This window comes from Dipodomys spectabilis, unplaced genomic scaffold, assembly GCF_019054845.1.
Source record: "Dipodomys spectabilis isolate Male_0828 unplaced genomic scaffold, ASM1905484v1 ptg000087l, whole genome shotgun sequence".
In the NCBI taxonomy this organism is placed as follows: Eukaryota; Metazoa; Chordata; class Mammalia; order Rodentia; family Heteromyidae; genus Dipodomys; species Dipodomys spectabilis.
In genome coordinates this window covers 1,060,393-1,079,570 of record NW_024870764.1, presented here as the reverse complement: position 1 = coordinate 1,079,570, position 19,178 = coordinate 1,060,393, and the positions used below count along the sequence as shown (strand labels likewise).

The 19,178-nt window shown below is 38.7% G+C and overlaps 1 pseudogene; it reads left to right on the top strand.

Annotated features, from left to right (window-relative positions):
- Nucleotides 1-12,838: 12,838 nt before the first annotated feature.
- LOC122111755 lies at nt 12,839-13,532 on the top strand (annotated as a pseudogene).
- The last annotated feature ends 5,646 nt before the right edge of the window (nt 13,533-19,178 follow it).

The window sequence follows — 19,178 nt, the reverse complement described above, 5'->3', positions numbered from 1 at the left end:
ATCTCACAGCCAAAGATATAAACAAACACCAAGTGAAGGGATGGAAGATGATCTACCATGCAAATACTCCCAGCAAGAAAGCAGGAGTTGCCATCCTGATATCTGACAAAATAAACTTTCCATTAAAATCAATACAAAAAGATAAAATAGGACATTACATATTAATACAGGGAACAATCAAAGAAGATGACATCACATTATCAATTTATACTGTACAAACATTGGTGCACCCAAATAGGTTAAATAAATATCTCAGATTTACAGAATAAAATAGGTCCAAACACAATAATACTAGGAGACTTTAATATTCCACTTTCATAAAAGGACAGGTCAACCAACCAGTGGACTGACAAAGAAGCCTCCAAATTAAATGATGCCATATCTCAAGCATAATTAATGGACATCTACTGAGTTTTCCACCCTACAACAATCCAGTACATGTTTTTCTCTGTAGCTCATGGAACTTTTTCCAAAATAGATCATATCTTAGTTCATACAAGGAATTTAAGCAAATAAAAGAGAATTGACATAATCCCCCGTATTTTATCTGACCACATTGTAATCAAGCTAGTTCTCAATAACAAAGCATACCGTAAAAATTACTCAAATACATGGAAATTGAGCAGAAGAAATTAAAATGTTTCTACAATTCAAAGAAAATGAATACACATTACAAAGAAACCCGTGGGACATGGCAAAAGCAGTCCTGAGGGGCAAATTTATTGCTTTCAGTGCACACATCAAGAAAATAGAGACAGACAAAGTAAATAATCTCATGTTGCAACTAAAACTGCTAGAGGGCTGGGAAGGTGGCTCAGTGGTAGAGCGCTTGCCTTGCATGCATGAGGCCCTGGGTTCGATTCCTCAGCACCACATAAGCAAAAAGAAAAAAGCCGGAAGTGGTGCTGTGGCTCAAGTGGTAGAGCGCTAGCCTTGAGCTGAAGAGCTGAGGGACAGCGCCCAGGCCCAGAGTTCAGGCCCCACAACTGGACCCAAAAAAAAAAAAAAACTGCTAGAAAGCATGAAAAAAATTGAACCTAAAGTTCCTATATGGAGTGAGATAACCAAAATAAGAGCTGAAATTAACGAGATAGAGACTAAGGAAATTATAAATAAAATTAAAAAAACAAAAGGCTGTTTTTTTGAAAAAATACAGTAAAATTGATGGAACTCTGGCAAGATTAACTACAAAAAGAAAAGAGGAAACCCAAATCAATAAAATCAGGGATGCTATGGGAAAAATTACAACCAATACCCAAGACATCCAAGCAATTATAAAGAATTATTTCCAGAATCTATGCTCACTAAAGAAAGAAAATCTAGCAGAAATGGATGACTTTGTATTTACAAATTGCCCAAGCTGATCCAAGAAGAAATAAAACAAATAAGCCAATGTCTTACAATGAGATAGAGGAAACAATCAGAAGTCTTCCAACAAGAAAAAGCCCACGACTATCCCAAACTCTTTCTATGAAGCCAGTATCAAATTCATCATCAAACCAGGCAAAGACCCAACAAAAAAGAGAACTAAAGGCCAATCTCCTTGATGAACATAGATGCAAAGCTTCCCGATAAAATTTTAGCTAACAGAATCCAGAAACATATAAAAATTTATACATTACAACCAAGTAGGTTTCATCCTAGAGATGCAGGGATGGTTTAACATACATAAATCAACAGATCCAAGGTCAAGAACCACATGATTATCTCCATTGATGTGGAAAAGGCTTTTTGATAAAATACAATATTCATTCATGTAAAAAGCTCTGGACAAAATAGGAATAGAAGGAACATTACTTAAAACAGGAAAAGCCATATACAACAGACCAATAGCCAATAGTATCCTTAATGGGGGTAAACTACAATCATTTCTAAAATCAGGAAAAGGCAAGGATGCCCACTTACACCACTCCTCTTCAATATAGTTCTGGAATCCTTAGCCAGAAGAATAAGGCAAAAAAGACATTAAAGGGATGTGCATACAGAAAGAAGAAGTTAAACTATCCCTTTTTGCAGATGACATGATATTATACCTCAATGATCCCCAAAACACCACCCCCAAACTCTTAGAACTTATAAACCACTTCGGCAAAGCAGCAGGATACAAAATTAACCCACCCAAATCAGTTGCCTTTCTGTACACCAACAATGTACAAGCAGAAAGGGAAATGAATGAAACAACACCATTGACAATATCTTCAAAAAATGAATTATTTAGGAATTAACCTAGACAAAGATGTAAAGGAACTATTTAATGAAAACTATAAAAACACCAGGAAATGGAAAGAGCTTCCATGTTCTTGGATAGGCAGACTTAATATAGGGAAAATGGCCATACTTCCAAATTTGATATAAAAAATCAATGTAATTACCATTAAAATCCCAATGACATTCATTACTGAAATACAGAAAACAGTCCAAAAATTCATATGGAACAAAAGACCTAGAATAGCCAAAACATTTCTAGGCAAAAAAGACAACACGGGAGGGATCTCGATGCTGGACTTCAAACTCTAGTATAGAGCCGTAATAACAAAAACAGTTTGATACTGGTACAAAAACAGACCCAAAGACCAATGGAATAGAAGATCCAGAAATAAAACCACACACTTACAGTCAGCTGATATTTGACAAAGGAGCCAAAAACATACATTGGAGAAGAATAGCCTCTTCAACTATTTATGGTGTAAAAAATGGTCCTGCCACATGCAGAAAATTAAAAGTGGACCCCAGCCTGTCACCATACAGTAACATCAACTCAAAATGGATTAAAGACCATAACATCAAACCTGAAACTCTGAAACTACTGCAGGACAGAGTAGGAGAGACACTCGAACTCATGGGCACAGACATGATCTTCCTGAACAGAGTCCCAGGTTCACAACAAATTAGAGAGAGACTCTACAAATGGGACTACCTTAAAATAAAAAGTTTTCACACAGCTAAAGATATTGCAACCAAACTAGAAAGACAGCCAACTAATTTGGAGAAAATATTTACCAGCAATATATCAGACAAAGGCCTGATATCAAGTATACACAGGGAACTCAAGAAACTAATCCCTCCCAAACCTAACAAACCAATTATTAAATGGGCAAGGGAACTAAAGAGAGACTTCTCAGAAAAGAGATGAAAATGGCAAACACATGAGGAAATCTTCACCATCCCTGGTTGTAAAGGAAATGCAAATAAAAACAACCCTGGCCTGCATCCCAAAATGATCCAATGAAAAATGCTGGAGGGGATGCAGAGAAAGAGGAACCTTATTGCACTGCTGGTGGTAATGTACACTAATACAACCACTTTGGAAAGCAGTCTGGAGGTTCCTCAGGAAGCTAAATATAGACCTCCCCTATGACCCAGCCATACCACATGTAGGCATCTATCCTGAACAACAGGAGGAGGATACAAGGATACATGCACCTCCATGTTCATTACAGCACTGTTAACAATAGCCAAGATATGGAAACAACCCAGATGCCTCACTACAAATGAATGTACATATAACCTGATGTGAAAGACATAACTGTATTGTCAAAGTTCATTGAATTCATAAACTTTATAGGCCAAGAAAAAGACAATTTGCCCCATGAAGGTTAGAATGCGTTTGTGACTTTAACTAAGTATCACTATCTCACAATACTGTGAAATTTATGTAATCACTTAATCACAATAAAAAAATTGCTATATAAAAGGCCAAAGGAACTTGAACTGCAGGGCTCAGCTCCACTGTGGGGAAAGTTGTTCTTCCTAGGAGAAGGGAGGAGACTGTATTCACTGGGTACACAGATCCAGAGCCTGCCCTACCCCCTCTGTAACACAGGCAGCACACCCAGCTGCAGGTGGGTAAAAGAAAACTATTGGAAATGTAATACATATAAATCCTGAGACTGGTTCCGGCTGAACTGTGTGAGTGTCTCAGGAGCTAGCCCATCAGGGAAAATCTACTGATTGCAACCCAAAACCTAGTTCCCTCACACCAACTCCAAGAGAGAGGAAACAGCCACCTCTCTTTGTCCTCCCACTGAACTTGCTTGGGAGGAGGGTCATAAAGTCCCTGGTAAGGCAGAGATTCATTCTGCTGCTCAAACAAACTGATTTAAGAACCCAGTCCAGCAAAAGGAATACCAAACACCATAACCAAACCAGAGACTCCACCAAGAGACTGGGTATGGATACAGGGGAGACAAAAGGTAGCCCCCCTCAAAAAAAATCGAAGAACTTTTTTCTACCTAATTTTTATTTAAAAAAATCATTTTCTATTTTTTAAATTATTTCTATTTTAGGTTTTTAAAAATTCCCTTTTTACTCTTTTCCTTTTGGTTCCTTTTTTTTCTTGCTTTATTAATTGCTGTTGTGCTCATCCCCAGATATATACTTGTCTTCAATTCTTAGGCCTTATCTTCATTGTGTGCATAGTTAATTCAGATATCGATTATTCAGTTCACAAACACTCAGACTTAACTCCATTAATTCTGGTATTATTTCCTCATACTTATAAACATTTTAAGTGTTTCATTTAAATTTTTTTATTTATCTTTTTTCCTTTTTCTTTGTCTCTCTTCTTTCCTTCTCTCCATTTCCTCTCTCTGAATTTAGGTCTTAGTTATCTTCCCTCTCTTTCATTCCCTACTCACATCCCTCTAATCTTATTTCCTCCTCACAATTCTCCCTAAACCTATTAATTTCGGGTCTACTGACTGCTTCTCTGATTTCCTTAGTACAAATTGTTGCCTAGTCATTTGCTGTTGAACTATGTTATATCTGTTCTCATTTTCCCTGTGTCAAAAATCTGTGCAAGTACAGGGCTCTGGGTTGATCCATGTATCTCAACTGCTGCTACTGATAATTAGGCAAAAGAGCAGTTAATGAATAATATATTGGAGAGCTCCCAAAATGCTCTACAGACACTCGTTGTAAACAAACTGAATGAGAAGATTCAAAGCCTATAAATGGTTCTGTGTGAGCATGATAGGGAAATGTGTAAGCATGATGAGGCCAAAGATTAATACAGGAATTTGGGAGCTTGAGGAGGCAAATCAAAGATTAAACGAGGAATTGCATGTGCTGTATGAGAATAAACCAAGATCAATAGAGGCATTCACAGAATCCACAAACAGAAAGCTGGAGGAATCAATGGAGTCCACAAAGGGAATATTGAATGAAGTCCAATAAAAGGAAAGGGAGTCCACTGAAACTATAACCAATCAACTAAGGGATTTGAGAATGAACACTGAAAGCCAAATTAAAGAGGTAAAGGAGTCCATACAACATCTTAAAAAAAGCTCCAACAAAGAATTTGAACCATGAAATCTGACCAATTAGAAGGAAAGGAAATAAAAAAGTAGAAAGTCTTGACAGTAGGTTAAACTGTGCAGAAAAATCAAAACTCTTGGATTGAACACAGCCTAGAAGATATAAAGACAAGTATTCAAGAAAAAGCCAAGAAATATTTTAGATCTATTCAACATATAGAAGACAACATCAGAAGGCTTAATTTAAGGCTAATAGGTGTGTAGGAGGGCCTAGAGACAAAAGTTAGATGTCTAGGAATTTTTTAACAGGTTCCTAGCAAAGAACGTCTCAAATATGCAAAAAGATAGGCCCATTCAGATACAAGAAGTCTTTAGAAAGCCAAATACACCAGACAAGAACATGACATTCAACTGTCACACTGTAATCTGCACAGGATCAATAGATACCAAGGAAAGGATCCTTAAAGCTGATGGAGAAAAGACCAATAACCTATAAAGGGAAACCAATCAGAATAACCAGATTTCTCAGCAAAGACCATGAAAGCAAGAAGAGCCTGGAATGATGTATGACACACCCTAAAAACAAACAACTATCAACCAAGAATACTGTACCCAGCTAAACTCTCCTTCATAATGAAGGGACAAATAAACACGTTCCACAGTAAAGAAAAATTGAAACAATATATCTCCATAAAACCAGCCCTATGAAAGATACTTAAAGATGTCCTATACATAGAAAAATAACAAGAGCATAATAAAGGCAAAAAAATTGGCCCCAAAATAGAGAATCCAAGAATCATAGGAAGAATCCAGTTCGCACAGCCCCAACGAGGTGGATAACATAGCAGGAACTACCAAATGCCACTCAGTCCTAACTCTCAATATCAATGGACTGAACAATCCAATTAAGTGATATAGAGTGCATAGTTGCATCAAAAGGAAGATTTTTCTATTTCCTGCCTTTAAGAGACACACCTTCTCCCCCCCCAAAAAAAATTCTAAAAGAGAAAGGCTGGAATACAACTGACCCTGCAAAAACTAAACATAAGGACCTTGGATTTAAACAACTGCATAGACCAAATAGATTTAACAGACATCTGCAGAATATTTCCCCCAGCAGCATCAGAATACACATTCTTCTCAGCAGCATATGGAACGTTCTCCAAAATAGACCACATTTTTCGTTACAAAGCAAATTTGTCCAAATTCAGAAACATTGAAATTATGCCCTGCATTCTCTCAGACCACAAGGGAATAAAATGAGAATTCAACAACAAAAGCCACCAAAGAAAATCCTGTAACACATGGAGGCTGAAAAATGCATGGTTAAACCATCAGTGGGTAATGGAAGGCATTAGAAAAGAAATTCAAATGTACATGACATTTAACAAAAATGAACACACAAATTTCCAGCTCTTCTGGGACACAGAAAAGTACTCAGAGGCAAGTTTATAGCTTTGAGTTTCTATATCATCCAATTGGAGAGATCGGCAACCAACAATTTAACAAGGCACCTGAAGCTTCTTGGAAAAGGGCAACAAGCTCAACCCCAGTCAGGTAGACAGAAACAAATAATTAAAATTAAATCGGAATTAAATGAATTAGAATCCAAAAACATAGAAAGAATCAACAACATGAAGAGTTGGTTCTTCAAAAAAAAATTAACAAAATTGACAGACCTTTAGCAAATCTTATTAGAAAAAAAGAGAACACACCCAAATAAACAAAATAAGAGATGAGAATGGAAACATCACCAGAGAAACAACAAAGATTCATATCATTTTAGGACAATACTTCTCAAATCTTTATGTTAATAAATTTGAGAATCTGGAAGAAATGGGAGAATTCCTAGCAAATATCGGCATGCCCAAACTAAACCAAGATGATTTAAACCAACATAACAAACCCATGACAAGCATCTAAATAGAAATGGCAATGAGGCATCCCACCCAAGAAAAGCCCAGGACTGGATGGATTTACAGCAGAATTCTACAAGGCCTTCAAAACAAAACTCACACCAATACTCCTCCAAATTATCAATGAAATTGAAAGTAAAAGTTCACTACCAAACTGTTTCTATGAAGCCATCATAACCCACATCCTGAAACCAGGCAGAGACTCATCAAAGAAAGAGAACTATAGACCCATTTCTTTGATGTATATCGATGCAAAACTTCTCAAAAAAATTTTGGCCATTCGACTTCAACAAGCCTTCAAAAAATTCATACACTATGATTAAACAAGATTCACTTCAGGCATGCAAAACTGGTTCAATATACGCAAATCAATTAATACAATTCATCACATCAACAAGAGCAAGGAAAAGAACCACATGATTATTTCAATAGATACAGAAAAGGCATTTGATAAGATCCAACACCTCTGTATTATCAAAGCTTTGGAGAAAGTAGGAATCCTGTGAACATTCCTCAATATAATGAAGGCCGTGTATGATAAGCCTACAGCCAGCATTATACTTAACGATGAAAAGAAATAAAAACCATTTCCTCTAAATTCAGGAACCAGACAAGGATGCCTACTCTCTCCACTTCTTTTGAATTTATTATTAGAGTGCCTAGCTAAAGCAATAAGACAAGATGCAAAAATAAAGGGGGTCCAAATAGGGAAAGGTGTAATAAAACTGTCCCTCTTTGAAGATGAAATGATCTTGTACTTAAAGAACTCCATGGATTGCCCTCCCAAGTTAATTAAGCTTATTTGAAACTTTGGCAAAGTAGCAGGGTATAAGATTAACCCTCAAAAATCAATGGCTTTCCTGTATACCAATAATGAGAAGAGGGCAGCTGAAATCCAGAAAGCAACTCTTTTTGTAATAGCTCCACAAAAAAACCAAAATACCTAGGAATTACCTTAACTAAAAAAGTAAAGACCTCTATGATAAAAACTTTAAAAATCTGAAAAAGGAAAGTAAAGCTGAACTAAGGAAGTGGAAAACCTCCAAAGCTCCTGGATTGGGAGGATTAACATCGTGAAAATGGCAATACTGCCAAAGGTTATCTACAGATTCAGTGAGATACTCATCAATATCCCAACTTCATTATTCAATGAAATAGAAGAAGTAACCCAAAAATTCCTATGGAATAATAAAAGACCTGAATAGCAAAAAAAAAATTCTTAGCAGAAAGAAAAGTTCTGGAGGAATATCAATTCCAAATTTCAAACTCTACTACAAAACCATAGTAATCAAAATAGCTAGGTACTGGCAGAAGAACAGACTTGAGGACAAATGGAATAAAACTGAAGACCTAGAAATGAACCTACAGACCTATAGCCACTAATCTTCAATAAAGGAGCTAAAAAATTAGAATGGAAGGAAGACAGCCTCTTCAGTAAATGGTGTTGGCATAATTGGTTTAACACCTGTAGAAAACTAAAGCTAGATCCCCATATATCACCCTGCACCAGAATCAACTCCAAATGGATCAAAGATCTTGAAGTAACAGCACATATCCTGAAAACATTATAGGAAGGAATAGGCAAAACTCTAGGGCTCCTTGGTAGAGGCCCAAATTTTCTTAATAAAGACCCAGAAACACAACAAATCAAAGAAAGGTTGGAAAAATGGGATTGCATGAAACTACAGAGCTTCTTCATTGCAAAGGACAGAGTTAGCAAGATAAATATAAAGCCCACAGATTGGTAGAAAATCTTCACTAGCCATACAAGAAAAAAGGCCTCATATAAAACATAATTAGGGGGCTAGGAAGGTGGCTCAGTGGTAGAGCGCTTGCCTTGCAAGCATGAGGCCCTGGGTTCGATTCCTCAGCACCACATAAGCAAAAAGAAAAAAGCCGGAAGTGGCGCTGTGGCTCAAGTGGTAGAGTGCTAGCCTTGAGCTGAAGAGCTGAGGGACAGCGCCCAGGCCCAGAGTTCAAGCCCCACAACTGGACCCCAACCAAAAAAATAAAAATAAAATATAATTAGAACTCAAAATGTTAAATCCTCCAACAACAAATCCTCAAGGAAACCATCGCCCGATTAATAAGTGGGTGAAGACAAACATAGACTTTTCTGAAGAGAAAATAAGAATGGCCAATAGACATATGATGAAATGCTCAACATCTCTAACCATAAAGGAAATGCAAATGAAAACAACATTGCGAGTCCACCTCAACCCAGTTAGATGCTGGGAGGATTATAGCCAAAAGGGATCCCCTACTGCATTGTTGGTGGGAGTGTAAACTGGTTCAACAACTTTGGAAAGCAGGATGGAGGTTCCTCAAAAGAGTACACATAGAGCAAACCTCCTCTGGGCATTTACTTAAACAATCACAAACAAAGCCATACTAAAGCTACCAGCACAACTATGTCTTTCACAGCATTATTTAGCATAGCTAAGAGATGGAACCAACCCAGATGCCCTCAGTAGATGAATGGATCAAGAAAATGTGATATATATTAAATATATAGATATATATTAAATATATATTTATATCTACATATCTCTATCTATCTCTATCTCTATCTATCTATCAGATGGAATTCTATGCCTCCATCAGGAAGAATGACATTGCCCCATTTGTTAGGAAATGGAAAACTTGAAAAAAATAAAGTGAAGTATGCCAGACCCAAAGAAACATAGGTTCAATGGTTTCCCTTATTTTCCAATGACTACTATAGGTCTAGGATAATTTTACTAGACAAGCAGAAAAAGTCAAAAGCTATGTACATATGACCATATTAGATAATGCTAAGTGAAATGAACCACAAGATAGGGACACAGAGGTTTTTCCTTTGTCCCTGTTGTTTTTAATGTACTAAGTGATTTTTTTTTGTATGTTCTTGCCCCATGGTGTAATGCCTATTTTCACTGTATTTGATTCTGGTGCTCTGTATCTTGTATACATATTTTTATAATTTGAGGAAGGGAAGGGAAATAACAAAATGTTGAAATAAGGATACAGATTAACCCATTGTAACAATGAGGTGTACAAGCTCCTATGTTGAAAATGAACTTTACAGCTTCGAGTGGGGGGAGGGAAGAGTTGGGGAGGTGGGGAGGAATGTGGTGTTATGGGAAAAACAAAGGAGATTGAAACAATGCTTGATAGGAAATGTACTCATTAACTTACTCATGTAACTAAGACATTTGTACAGTATCTTTAAAATAAAAAAATATATATTAAACAAATTTATTACAGGGGGCATATCTACCCCAGAAGAGGGAGCAATATGGCATCTTCCCCTATTCAGGTGGGACAGTGGTGAGATCCAGGAGCAGGTATGTCTAGGTGGAGAGAGGGAGTGGCCAGCAATGTGGTGGGAACTCTAGGGCCCGGAAGAGCTCAGGTCTTGGTGAAGCTGAGAACAAGAAGCAGGGTTAATGCTAACACTGGGAAAGCAAAAAAACGTTCTGGGATTAAGTATGTTAAGTCTGGATACTTGGTATGGTTAATTGTAACCCCTCTGTACCGTATGTTCTCAAATAAAATAAAATTAAATTAAAAAAAAATTAAAACCTGTCATTTGAGTTCAGAAGTTTTCTAAGGCAACTGAGACTGCAGGGGAAAAAGGAAAAACAGCAAATTTAAAAACAAGTTGCAGAAAGTTGTTTCAAGGTTTCTAAAGTGTCGTTTAAATGCAAATGATAGCTAAAGGGTGAAGTTCTAAAGGAGAAGTTAGCAAAAAGGCTTTGGAGAGGAGTGTGTTCTTAGATAAAAGAAATTTAAAAGTAAAAATTCTCCTAAATGACTTTAGAACTTCAGCGTAGTGGGGGGGGGAGTAGTTGGGGAGGTGTGGAAGGAAGAGACGGTAGGGGAAAAACAAAGGAGGAGGCAACAATACTAGATAAAAAATGTACTCATTACCTTACTCATGTAACTGTAACCCCTCTGTACAGTATTTTTACAATAAAAAAGTATAAAAAATTGTCCTAAATGTTTGTTTCAAATTGGTAAAAGGGAAAATTAGGACTATCAAACTGATGTTTAATTGCTGTTTAAGTTTTTGCCTTTGAAGATTTTCTTTAGCAATTACAGATGGACCCACAGAGAGAAACACGAATCTTCTAAGTTTGTCAGATGTAACTTTGGCTGTTAATAAGGTTCAGGTAAGACCATGCATAAGGCCTATTTCTATTTCATCTCCTTGTTGCTTTATTGGAGTAAAAGAGCTTTTGGGAAAGACTCATTGATCTAAAGACTGCAGTTCAAAAGTCAGCCTGGGCAGAGAAGAATCCTTGTGAGACTTTGATTTCTAATTAACCAAAAGAGTACTGGAAGCAGTGAATTTGTGCTATGGATCAAAAGTGGTAGGGTACTAGCATTGAGCGGGATAGGTCAGGGACAGTGCTCAGGCCCTGAGCTCAAGTCCAGCAACAAACCAAGGGAAATGCCAAAGGCATTATCTAAGCATGAAAAAGAAGCTGTTGGCTTGTCTTGGCAATGACGGGCATCCAGATGTAGGTGAAAAACACTGCTTGGATGACAAAGATGGTGTCAGATCCTGGAGTCATTTGTGGTTGGCCCTTCAAAATTAATCAAAGCTGGGAGATCCTAGGAAAATGGTCTGTAAGAATGCTTATCTAATGCCCATGCCTGCCTACTTTTAATTGAGCAGGAATTTACACTCTAGCATGTGTCAGTCATGCATTACAGTAAGTAATAAAGAGCTAGGGCTGTCAAATTAAGGGATAGTCTAAAATCCCAACCCACTGTATCTGCTCAAAGCCCTAACTGCCAGAAAGTTTTGGCCTAACACCAGCCACATAAATGTATCTGTTCAAAAGAGGATTGTAACCAAAAAGGCATGGACTTCAGATTACATCCCTATTGGGCTATAGGGGAACCATCACAGGCACCTATTGGGCATTTTAAGGGTCACCAAAGGTCAGGTTCCACAGGCAGCCAAGACAATGCTTTTGTAAACCAGAGTGCTAAACAGGTTACATTTCTGTAGCCAAAATGTCTGTGAAGTTGTTAAAAGTTAAATATTGTTTGCACTTTTCAGCTGGAGTAAATATTGCACCTAATGCCATCTGATCTTGGCAACCCATTCATAAAGCAGACTAAGGATTTAAGTCCCTGGCTAGGCAGGATCAGTGTCCCTGAGTCAGCTTGAAGAAGTAACAGAAGATGGATTTTCACCTATCAGTTCACCTTAAGACCAAGGGACTGGGTCCCTGAGGCGAGTGCAGACCAGCTTCCGGGTGGGGCTGAGCCGGGTGGGCGCCGGAGGCGTCTGCGGGGCTCCCAGTGTCCAGTGGTCAGTGGGGCACGCAGGCCAGGCCACCAAGTGCGGGCCCCTGTCTCCCCCACTGACTCCCCCGCCATCCATGCCCCTCTCTCCACGCCTCCCACGTCTCCGGGGCCAGGGTGCGGGCGGGAGGGGCCAGCCTCTGTGGGGCGGCCATGTAGCGTCCCTCTGCCTATTGTCCAGGTCCCCAGGGTGCGCCCCGCCCCGCCCCACCCCGCCGAGAGCCAATCACCCACGCTTGGGGTGCCCGGAAAAGGAGTCCGGAGTTCCAGTAGAGGACGGATCTTGGTGAACAAAACAAAGCAGATGTAAATCATCTCTAGAAGTCTATGTTAGCATAGAAAAAAAATTTTTTTATTTAGAATAGTAAAAATTGCAAAAGAGAAAATAAATCATGATGAAAAAAACAGATGCAGAAAATTCACCGGAGTTTTCTGACCACTTTAACCAACTTGAACTGTTGAAAACACATGGACACCTCATTCCCACTGGTACTCAAAGTCTCTGGCTAGACAATTTTGATGAAGATGAGGAACAAGATGAAAAAAGCTAAGAGTGGTATCAATTGCAAGAAAAAAAAATGGAGAAGGATCCAAGCAAATTGCTTCTTTGGGCTGCCTAAAATAATCGGCTTACTACAGTGCAGAGACTATTTTCTGAAGAGGCTGCTCATGTGAATACTAGGCAGCTTACAGTGAACACTTAGACATTGTCCATGAGTTGGTGGCTCAAAGGGAAGATATTCATGCAATAACTGTGGAGGGCTGGACAGCCCTGCACAGTGCTTGTAAGTGGAATACTACCAGAGTGGCTTCCTTCTTACTTCAGCATGATGCAGATACCAATGCCCAAACTAAAGGCCTCTTAACCCCCTTGCATCTTGTCGCTGGGAATAGAGATAGCAAAGATACTCTGGAACTCCTTCTGATGAAACGCTATATCAAACCAGGTCTGAGGAACAACTTGGAAGAAACTGCATTTGATATTGCCAGAAGGACAAGCATTTATCACTACCTCTTTGAAGTTGTGGAAAGCTGTACAAATTCTTCTCCCAAGTCTTAATGGTTGGGTTAATTTTCTTAAATTTCCAAAATGCCAGTCCATCCTTTTTGTAAGACACAAAATATTTTCACAATAAAAAGTAGACATCAATGTCCTACTGTAAAAAAAAAAAAAGATCAAAGGACTGAAATCATTTTAGAAAATGAGGCAGGATAGATTCAAGGAAGAGGCATGGGAACCAGTAGTAACAAATGTGCAAGTTGGAGACAACAGTGAGAAATGGATACATGCTCAAGCCACCTATTTCTGCAGAGTCTACACCCTCAGAGAAAGCAACCAGAAAAATATTGGGAGATTTCACTGAAGTCACCTTCATTATTTAGTTTTAAAATGCTTCCTTAAGTCTCTGTAGTCTCTGTGCAGAATTTACAGATAGCCCAACAGGAGGTGTGCAATCAGACTGGGATATTCTGCCATTTCCCAGGTCAGATACAGTCCATCCCTTCCAACATGTAGACTCCATTTGGAATTAAAAGTTCATCAAAGGACTGGGAAATTGGCCCAGTGGTAGAGTACTTCCCTCTCATGCATGAGGCCCTGGGTTCAATTCCTCAGCACCACATAAACAGAAAAAAGCCAGAAGTGGCACTGTGGCTCAAGTGGTAGGACACTAGCCTTGAGCTAAAAGCTGAGGGTCAGCGCCCAGGCCCAGAGTTCAGCTCCCATGACCGAAAATAAAAAGCTCATCAAAGATGGATTCACTCCTGTCTGGAAGGGACTCCACATCACTATCTTGACCACCCCTACTCTGGTGAAGGTAGATTGAATCCCTGCATGGCTCCATCAAATACAATTGAAACCTACTGATTCTGGATGGAAGACACAAGCCACTTCAGATCCACTGAAGCTTAGAATTCTACATTGCCCTGCTTCTTCACCCTCCTCTAAGACCCCCAAATGCAGCCTAGGCCCTCCAAATTAAGGATTCAATTTCATGTACATTAATCCAGTGGGGAATGAAGTAAGGGGAATGGATTGACCCTTAAGTTTCCCTAGATGGTTTGCTTTTATTTAACATTTCTATTATGTTTAAGTGTTCTCATCTGGTTTGATTTGCTTCTGTATAACACTTTTGTTAGTTGTAATTCTTTACATATTATGAGGTCATGGCCTATATAAGCTTTGTGTAAGCTGCATTTATGGCTACTGGTCTTTGAGACAAGGGTCAACTAGCAGTCCTCTGGATCTCCAATAAAGACTCACAGTTTGGCCTCTTAAGTGGTTGCTTCTCTTAAGTGGTTGCTTCTCTGTTTCTCATGACTGAGTTTCCTTACAAGACCATAATGTCACCTGAGAACTATTCAAAAAATATGGTGGATGTTTTGGCATATACCTATAATCCTAGCAACAGGAAGGCAGAGGACAAAGTACAGAGAGGTCAAGGGACACATAGGCTGAATAAGAAGACCTTGTTTCTAAAAAGACACAGAATCCAGACCCTTGGGGCTTATGCTTATCATACTAGCTTCTCAGGAGTATGAGATCTGGGTATCACCATTCAAAGCCAGCCTCGGCAGGAAAGGCTATGAGACTCTCCCCACCAACCAACTGCTCAGACAAATCTGTCTTTGAGCAACCCCCCCCAAAAAAAAAACAACAAAAAAACACTCATTGACAGCACTCAGGCCATGAGTTGAAGTCCCAGGGCTCAAAAAAGAGAAAACGATAAAAGAGAATATTTAAATTCATTTTGACAATATGATTATTCATGTTTTTAGGAAGTTGTTCCTTTACTTAATCTTTCATTATGAGAATTTTATTTCCTGAAAGTACTATGTTAAAACACAGCAAAGTTCGTTTTCAACATAGTGTCTTGTACATCTCATTGTTACAATGGGTCAACCTATATCCCTATTTAAGCATTTTGTTTTTTTCCCTTCCCCTCCCCAATTTAGAGAAGTGTATATACAAGATGCAGGGCACTGACATCAAATACAGTGAAAACAGGGGTTACACCTTGGAGGAGAAACATACAAAGAAACAAAAAAAATCACACGGTACATTATAAATACCTTAGAAACAATAGCAAGCAAGAAAAAAAAAAGTTGTGTCCCTATCTTGGGGTTCATTTTGCTTAACATCATCTTACATGGTACATAGCTTTTTATCTGAGGGGGTAGTTGTGGAGGTGGGAGGGAAGGGATGGTAGGGAAAAAACAAAGAAGGAGGCAACAATGGTAGATAGGGAATGTACTCTTTACCTTGATGATGTAACTGTAACCCCTCTGTAGAGTATTTTTACAATAAGAAATGTACAAAACCCACAGAAATTTGTAAAAACTAAACTTCCATCTATTTTGGAGGCTGTATCCAGGTGGAAGAATTGTGCTCCTCTTCTCATGCAGCATTAATCGTAATTCTTATGGGAGACCTTGTGGAACCAAGCAGCCTTACTGAATATTTTCCAAATGCACTGGCTGCCATTATCAGCCAAGAGCCAGCCTGAACCACAATTACACCATGTATGAGGGGAAGTATATACTACACAACTGCTCAAATCATTAGATAACATGCGAGAAATCCAGACTGCTTGATTCTGGACCCCACAGCAGAAGCAGGTAGTCATAGTTATCACTTTAAACCTTCTCCCAAATTTGCAGTTGTCATGCCCCACATACCGACTTGTGGGCATCAACAAACCAACACATGATTGATCAGAACTATACACCTGGGGGAGGGTTTGGCAAATAGATAGGAGACAGTTCCCTCAGCCTCAATGGTACCAGAAAGTATCTCATACCTGGATAAGACCCCTGGCACTCCCAGTGGTGATTTACAGAAAATTCAGGCAGGGACTCACCATCTCCCACACAAACCCTATTCCTCTCCTAGAAAGAATTCAGAAGCCCACATTTGCACACTGTCATCAGCCACTCCTGCCTCTTGCCTCCCAATTAAAGCAAGGAACCAAACACAGACAAAAGTGCCAGAAAACTGGTACATTAGGGTTCATACTCAGGAGCCAGTACTGAAGCAATAGAACTGCACATTCCTAATTCTTTTAGGTTGCATTACACTTTGAATAAGCTCTCACAATTTTCCCTAGGCAGCATTGGGCTTTCAATCTTGCAAGAGGCACAACAGCACATTGTGTTTATCTATGTCTGTCTGTCTGTCTGTCTGTCTGTCTGTCTGTCTGTCTATCTATCTATCTATCTATCTATCTATCTATCTATCTATCTATCTATCTATCTATATCTGGGTCTCTTCTGATCCTGGATAGTGGATCCAAGGATTCTCTCACTCTCATTTGTCTTTTGTCCTTTTGGTGGTTTCTCTCTCACTTGAGCTAGGCCTCCAGTGGTAGAGCCACATTTCTGGAGAAATTGAGGCTTTGCCATTGCCTGCACTGACCTTAAACAAACATCATCTCCCAGCTCATTGCTCCCCAAATAGCTAGGATAACTTGAGTGGGTCCAACAGCCACCAGAAACACCATTTGAGCAATAGAGGCACTATCAACATAATGCCACTCTGTCACTACTATTCAGTAGGGACAAGACACTTCACCTTTCTATAAATAATGTTACCTAGCCTAAATACATTAGTACAAGCTAGAATCTTCAGTCCTCTTTTAGAGGCTGAAGCCTTGTGGAGGAACCTTTTCCTCATTTCAGAGTACACTATGTAGATTCATTTTTTCATATATATATTTTTATTGTAAAAATACTGTACCAAGAGGTTACAGTTACATGAGTAGGGTAATGAGTACCTTTTATGTCAAGCATTGTTGCCTCCTTTTTTGTTTTTTTCCCTACCATCCCTTCCCTCCCCACCTCCCCAACTACTCCCTCCCTGCCCAAAATTGTAAAGCTCATTTTCAACATAGTGTCTTGTACATCTCATTGTTACAATGGGTCAACCTGTATCCTTATTTAAGCATTTTTTATATCCCTTCCCCTCTCCAAATTATAAAAACGGTGTGTAAAAGATGCAGGGCACCAGATTCAAATACAGTGAAAACAGGGATTATACCATGGGAGAGGAACATAAAAAAATCACGTGGTACATTATAAATATGTTAGAAACAACAGCAAGAGAGAAAAAAAACCACTTGTATCCCTATCTTGGGGTTCATTTCGCTTAACATAATCTTATCTGGTCATATGTACATAGCTTTTGACCACTTCTGCTTGTCCTAGACATGTACTAGTTATTGCAAATAAGGGAAACCATGGGACCTATGTTTTCTTGGGCCTGGTTTACTTCACTTAATATAATTTTTCCAAGTCATTCCATTTCCTAACAAATGGGGCAGTGTCATTCTTTCTGATGGAGGCATAGAATTCCACTGTATATGTATACTACATTTTCTTGATCCATTCATCTACTGAGAGGCATCTGGGTTGGTTCCATATCCTAGCTATGGTGAATAATGCTGTGATAAACACGGTTGTGCTGGTAGTTTGGGTATGACTTTGTTTGTGATTGATTGGGTAAATGCCCAAAAGTGGGGATTGCTGGGTTATAGGGGACCTCTATGTGGAGTCTTTTGAGGAACTTTCATACTGCTTTCCAAAGTTGTTGAACAAATTTACACTCCCAACAATGCAGTAGGGTTCCCTTTTGTCCACATCCACTCCAGCATACGTTGTTATTAGATTTCTTGATTATAGTCATTCTATCTGGGTGAGGTGGAATCTCAATGTTGTTTTGATTTGCATTTCTTTTATGACTGGAGAAGTTGAGCAATTCTTCATGTGTCTATTGGCCATTCTTATTTCCTCTTCAGAAAAGTTTGTAAGTCTTTAGCTCACTTATTTATTGGGCAGTTGTTTCTTTAAGGATTTGTTGTTGGGAGATTTAATTTTTTGAGTTCTAAGTATATTTTAGATATGAGACCCTTGTCTGTTGTATGACTAGTGAAGATCTTCTCCCAGTCTGTGGGCTTTCTATTGATCTTGTTTGCTATATCCTTCACCATGCAGAAGCTCTCCAGTTTCATGCAATCCCATTTGTCCAGCCTTGCTTTGATTTGTTGTGTTTCTGGGTCTCTATTAAGAACATTTCAGACTGTGCTAAGGAACCCTAGATTTTCTCCTATTCCTTCCTATAATGTTTTCAGGGTGTCTGCTTTTATTTCAAGGTCTTTGATCCATTTGTAGTTGATTCTGGTGGAGGGTGATATATAAGCATCTAGCTTTAGTTTTCTACGAGTGATTAACCAATTTTGCCAACACCATTTACTGAAGAGGCTGTCTTTCTTTCATTCTATTTCTTTAGCTCCCTTGTCAAAGATTAGGTGGCTTTAGATCTGTGGGTTCATTTCTGGGTCTTCAGTCCTATTGCATTGGTCCTCAGGTCTGTTCTTGTGCCAGTACCAGACTGTTTTTATTACTATGGCTTTGTAGTAGAGTTTGAAATTTGGAATAGATATTCCTCAAGCACTATTCTTTCTGTTCAGGATTGTTTTAATATTTATTGTTCCATATGAATTTTTGGATTGCTTCTTCTATTTCATTGAAGAACAAGTTTGGGATATTGATAGGTATTGTATTGAATTTATAGATAGCCTTTAGCAGTATTGCCATTTTCATGATGTTAATCCTCACAATCCAGGAGCATGGGAGGTTTTTCTACTTCCTTAGTTCTGCTTTAATTTCCTTTTTCAGGTTTTTAAAGTTTTCTTCATTGAGGTCCTTCACT